Source organism: Dasypus novemcinctus, chromosome 22 (assembly GCF_030445035.2).
Source record: "Dasypus novemcinctus isolate mDasNov1 chromosome 22, mDasNov1.1.hap2, whole genome shotgun sequence".
NCBI classification, from domain to species: Eukaryota; Metazoa; Chordata; class Mammalia; order Cingulata; family Dasypodidae; genus Dasypus; species Dasypus novemcinctus.
The window spans coordinates 76931-82930 of record NC_080694.1 but is presented as its reverse complement, the minus strand read 5'-3'; the positions used below and the strand labels follow the sequence as shown (position 1 = coordinate 82930).

Genomic DNA, 6000 nt, shown 5'->3' with positions numbered 1-6000 from the left:
AGTGATTCCATTTTATAGGAAATATTAAAGGAAGCCTTACAACTGACAGAAAAAGACAGGAGACAGGGGCTTGAAAGAGATTATAGAAGAAAGAATAGCAGAACAGATAACCAAAAGAGAGAAAATACAGACAGAAATAAGACATGACATATGAAAACCAAAGAGTAAAGTGATAGAAGTAAATAATGCATTTACCGTAATATCATTGAATGTGAATGGATACAGGCTGACAGAATGGATGAAAAAACATGAGCCATCCATGTGCTGCCTACAAGAGACTCACCTTAGATCCAGGATAAAAACTGCCCAAAAGTGAAATCTTTGAAAAAGATACTCCATGCTAACAGTAACCAAAAATGATCATGTCCTCTACACAAGTAATAGAAAAAACTTGCAAACTTTGAGGAGTGATTCTGCAGGTCTTTGGGATTTGAGGTTCTATGACAATAGAAAAGAAACCACTGCCTCTTGTGGTTTAGAAAAGCCTGAGAGAAGAGAGAGAAGAGGCAGGAGGAGGAGGGGGAGGAGGAGGAACTGGAGGGAAGAGGGGGGTAATGGGACATAAAGAATGGCAGGGAAGGTTCTTGTGGTCAGAGTGATGTGGGCTATGAGTGGGAGGCTCTTTGTCTCTTCAGAGATAACCTAAACTATCTGTGACTTGTGGGTGTGGGATGATAAAAGGCTGCAGTCCCATTGCAAGGACTCCAGTCCCAGGAAACAGTTTAAAAATGCAAGGTCTATAAACTTTAAGTATTCAGGGGAAATGCAAACAAAATATGCTAAAAGCTTACCTAGAATACCTAAGGTCCATGCTAAAATCTTACCTAAGATGTGGAAGATATATATGCTAATTCAAGCCTATTGAGAACTGAAACAAAAGGACCATTTGGCCTTTCCTCTCTGTATAAAAAGTACTCAAAAATCTCATTCTGGGCTTGGGATTGAAACAGAAAGCTCCGGATCAAACCTCTCTCAAATTCTACAACAAGAGAGGACCCTGCAAAGGCACTAATAGAAGAGGGGAAGCTTAAGTGAGCTAGGAGAAAAACCCTCTGATCAGGTTCTGTACTAGAACAGAAAAGAAAAATGCTTTAATTGGTTCTAGTAATGAAGACTAGCGAGAGACTTGCTCAATTGCAAAATTCCTTTTTCTTCCTAATTCACTCTTGAGTATGTGATGTGGGCTATGGATGGGAGGCTCTTTGTCTCTTCAGAGATAACCTAACCTGTCTGCAGTCCTGCCCTTGGTGACCACTGGTCACCTTGGTCATGGCAATGACTCCAGTCCCAGGAAATAGTTTAACAATGCAAGGTCTATAAACTTTAAGTATTCAGGGGAAATGCAAACCAAATATGCTAAAAGCTTATCTAGAATGTCTGAAGTCCATGCTAAAAGCTTACCTAAACTGTGGAAGATATATATGCTAATTCAAGCCTATTGAGAACTGAAACAAAAGGACCATTTAACCTTTCCTCTCTGTATAAAAGAAACTTGAAAGTTTTCTGGGCCTGGGTTTGCAACAGGAAGTTACCAAGTCCAGCCGGCCTTCAATAAACCATTTTTCCTTCTCAAAATCCTTCCTGAGTGCTGGCCTCTCTATACACAAATAATCAAACCTCTCTCAAATTCTACTGATATAGCCTGTGCATTAAATCAAAATTATTTCCAAGAGTACCTAGTCTCCAAGATGGCCAGATAAGTAATATAGGCCCTACAGTCTTTGAATGTTCAGAAGGGATGTGAGACTGAGTGTGTATTCAGGGCTGCCTCCAGACAATGTGGAGCTATGCTAATCCAAACTGGCTTGGATGTGGAGAATATGTAACTCACCTAGAGGAAATAACCTATCTGATACTAAGATCAAACACTGAAGAACCTAACCAAAGGTCTGTTTACCATCACTGTTAGTCTTCCTAATCCTATATTCTCTGTATAAAAGGGTCTGGAAAAGGCTGTTCGGGGCTCGGTTTTTATTAGGACAAGAGTCCGCCGAGCCCGGCCAGTCGAAATAAACCAACTTCCTTCTCAGTATTCTCATGTCCTGGCCTTCAAAACCATGCATACCCGAATTTCTCCACTACATTTCAACATATGTCTGTGTTGATGATACTTTTTTAACTTAATACCCTAGCTTTTAGCCATTTTTAGAACTAGAGAATCTATTCCTTGAACAGGAACCAGTCAGGATTTTTGTGGCTCTTTTGCAATGTAGGCACACCTTGTCCTTTTGGATGGCATGGAACTCTACCATCAGCAGGTGACAACTCAGAACTGTGCAGGTAAGAGATATAGTAGAAAGAAAGTGTTCCTTTCAAGCACCAAAGAACATTATAATTATGACCATTTCTTTTTCCTCCACTTCACATCTGTATTTTTTTTGTTAGGTGAAATTAACATAACATAAAATTAACAATTTTAACAGTACATTCTGTGGCATTTAGTATATTCACTATGTTGTGCATTGAATTTATCTAGTTTCAGAACATTTTTATCCACTCCAAAGGAACCCTCATAGATCCAAAGGGAGTTACTCCACCTTCCCCACTCCCCTCAACCCCTCCCAGCCATTAATCATCTTTCTGTCTCTCTGTATTTGCATATTATGGTGGGGGTGGAGTATGGGAACCTCATATTTTTTAATGTAACTTTTTTGTGATCAATGTAGCTTTAAAAAAAGGGCAATTAAATAAAATTTTTAAAAAATGTTTCCATTTACTTGATAGTTTTTTGACATTACAGGAATAATCTGTTTGGAGTTATTACACAAGTCCTAAAAGATGAATTACTGACAGTTTGCCCCGAGTATTGCTCTAAAATATTCCAAGTGTTGATTCACTTATAACCATAGCATTTCATAGGTCTTAATTTCCCTTGAAGATTTTCCACTTTAAAAATCCTGTGTATCTTGAGAAACTACAATTCTGCCCATTTTAACTATTTTTATCATCTTGGGTCCTAGAATCATGACCTGTTAGTTGAAAAGGAGCCAGTCACCTTCTGTTTACAATGAGACTCCCGGGTCCCCCCCACCCAGCGCACCTCCTGCTGCCCTTGATTGCGCTGCACCCAGAGCTTCAGTCTTTTGTGATGTAGAAGAATGTTTATCTCACAACAGGGGGGCCGGCAGCTCTTCCTGGGAGGCGGGCCCCATTCCTGGCCAGGGGGATCCAAGGGGCTGCCAGGCCTCAGCCAGGTCTCGGGGGTGGGGAGATGCTTGGCCCAGGAGAACACAGGTAGGGGTCCCGAAGGCGGGTGGTACAGGAGAGCCGAGGGGCGCGAGGGCGCGCGGGCCCGCCTGGCAGGGGCGTGACCGGGCACTCAGCCCCGCCCCCTCGGGCCCCACCCCCTCAGGTCCCACCCCCTCAGGCCCCACCCGGCAGGCGGCGCGGCGGCGGCCCTTTGAAGCTCCGGGTGTTCGGAGTCGTCGGACGCGCTGACCTGGTGCTCCAGCAGGGCCGAGGCCCCGCGCGCGCGGGGCTCTGCCTGTGCGGGGCTCCGCGTGTGCGGGGCGTGTCTGGCCCGCTAGCAGGCGAGCAGTGAGCGCTGGCCCGGAACCCTCAGGCGGAGTGCGCGGCCCCTCCTCAGACGCCCGCCTGCGCCCGGCTCGGAGCCCGGTACTGGCAGCGGCGGGGCGGGTGGGTGGGGAGCGCCCGCGGGCCTGTGGGCGCGGCAGGGCGCGGGGCTGCGGGGGACTCCGGCAGCGCAGAAAAGCGGCCGAGCGGCTATCCCCGCGCTGCGCTGTGGGAGCGCCCAGCCGTGCGGCTGCCGAAGCTCCTGCTCGCTTGACGGTTGTGCGCGGCACCCCCGCCGGTCCTGCCCTCTCTGTGCGGTTTGGGACCGGGAGGTTGGGGGCTGCCTTCGCCGGGCCCTGGGCAGCAGGGGGCTTGGGGCCTGCTTCAGTCTTTGGCATTTTTCCAGACGCGGATAACTTGTTTATTCGGTGAAAGTTATTTGAATGAAATTACCTAGTTAGAGCTGCAGAGCTATTTACGATGTACCACCTTCTCTTATCCAAGCCCCGTTTGATAGGCATTTGTATTTTTTTCCCCAGTTTTGGCGGCCATGAACTTGCTGTGGGAATCATGGTACAGCAATTTGTCTTGGATAGATATCTCGGAGTGGAACTAGCAACAATGATGTAAGTTTATATTTTTAAGAAACTGACAAAATGTTTCCCAAAGTGGCAGCACCATTTGGCATTCTCACTAGAAATATATAAGGACTCTAGGTTTTCCATATCTTCTTTAACAGTTGGTATTATCTTTCTTGATTTTAGCCATTTTACTATGTCTTTATGATAAGTCATAGCAGGTTTTAATTTGTATTTCCCTAGTGATGAAAAGAATTGAATGTTTCTTCTCTGGTGAAAGTGTTATTTACATATTTTCCCATTTTTAAGTGCTATTTGTCAATTTTTTTTAAAAAATCATTTTATTGGTACGTATCAAGGAAGCATACAGTTCATCCAAAGTGCGCAATCATTGGTATTCGGCAGCATCACATAGTTGTGCATTCATCACCTCTATCATTATTAGAGCATTTTCATAATTTCAATAATAATAAATAAGAAAATCCATCACTTCTCCATCTGTGCCTCCCCTACTCTTCACAACTCCCATTTTTGAATATTCTTGCACAAATACTTTTTCCCCTTTATAAATTGATTTATATTTACATTTTATATAAATGAAATCATACAGTGTGTTATACAGTATATTTAATTCATAGTAATGCTGTATTTACTGTATTTGTCCTTTGTGTCTGGCTTCACTCAACATAATGTCCTCCAGGTTCATCCACATTGTCAAATGTTTTATGACTCCCTTTCTTCTTACAGCTGCATTATATTCCATCATGGGAATATACCACTGTTTGTTTATCCATTCCTCAGTTGATGAACAACTGGGTTCTTTCCAGCTTTTGACAGTTGTGAGTAGCACTGCCATGAACATAGGTGTCCAGATGTCTGTTTGTATCTTTCAGTTCTGGGTGTAGACCCAATAGTGATATTGCTGGGTCACTGGCAAATCTGTATTCACCTTCTTTAGGAACTGCCCAGCAGTCCTCCACAGTGGCTGTACCATTCTGCATTCCCACCAATAGGGAATAAGTGTTCCTATCTCTCCACATCCTCTCCAACATTTGTAGTTCTCTGACTTTAATAGTGGCCATTCTGATAGATGTGAAATGATATTTCTTAGTTGTGATTGGCATTTCACTAATTTTTACTCATGTTGGACATTTTTTCATGTGTTTTCTTGCCATTTGTATTTCTTCCTTGGACAAATGTCTACTCATGTCTTTTGCCCATTTTTTAATTGAGTCTTTTTTTATTATTGAGTGGTAACATTTCTTTATATATTATAGCTATTAAACCCTTATTGGACATATGATTTCCAAGCATTTCCTTATGCCGAGGCAGCTGCCTTTTTACCCTTTTGACAAAGCCCTGTGAGGTGCACACGTGTTTAATTTTGAGGAGGTCCCATTTATCCATTTTTTCTTTTGTTTCATGTGCTTTGTCCAAGAAACCACCATGTAGCACAAGGTCCTTAAGATGTTTCCCTATATTTTTTTCAGGTAGTTTTATGATCCTTCCTTTTATATTTAGGTCTCTGATCCATTTTGAGTTGATTCTTGTATAGGATGTAAGATAGGGGTCCTATTCCATTCTTTTGGTTATAGATATCCAGGTCTCCCAGCACCATTTTTTGAAGAGACTTTTTTCCCATTAACATGGACTTGGTAGATGTGTCAAACGCTAGTTGACCATCGAGGTGAGGGTTTATTTCTGGATTCTAAATTCTATTTCACTGATCAATGAGTTTTTCTATATGCCAGCACCATGCTGTTTTTACCTCTGTAGCTTTGTAATATGTTTTAAGATCTGGCAGTGAAATTCCCACCATGTTGCCCTTTCTTAGGATGCTTTTGGTTATTTAGGTGCACTTTCCCTTCCAAATGAATTTGGTAATTGCCTTTTCTTTCTTTTCTTTCTT

General features: G+C 42.9%; 1 long non-coding RNA gene across 1 annotated transcript in view; it reads left to right on the top strand.

Moving 5' to 3' along the window:
• The first annotated feature begins 3578 nt into the window (after positions 1-3578).
• The window catches only part of LOC131275388 (uncharacterized), a 50496-nt gene continuing 48074 nt past the window's right edge, over positions 3579-6000 (top strand). The window contains exons 1-2 of the long non-coding RNA XR_009182853.2: positions 3579-3615; positions 4053-4139. This is a non-coding gene — a long non-coding RNA (uncharacterized lncRNA). The remainder of the gene's footprint in view (positions 3616-4052; positions 4140-6000) is intronic.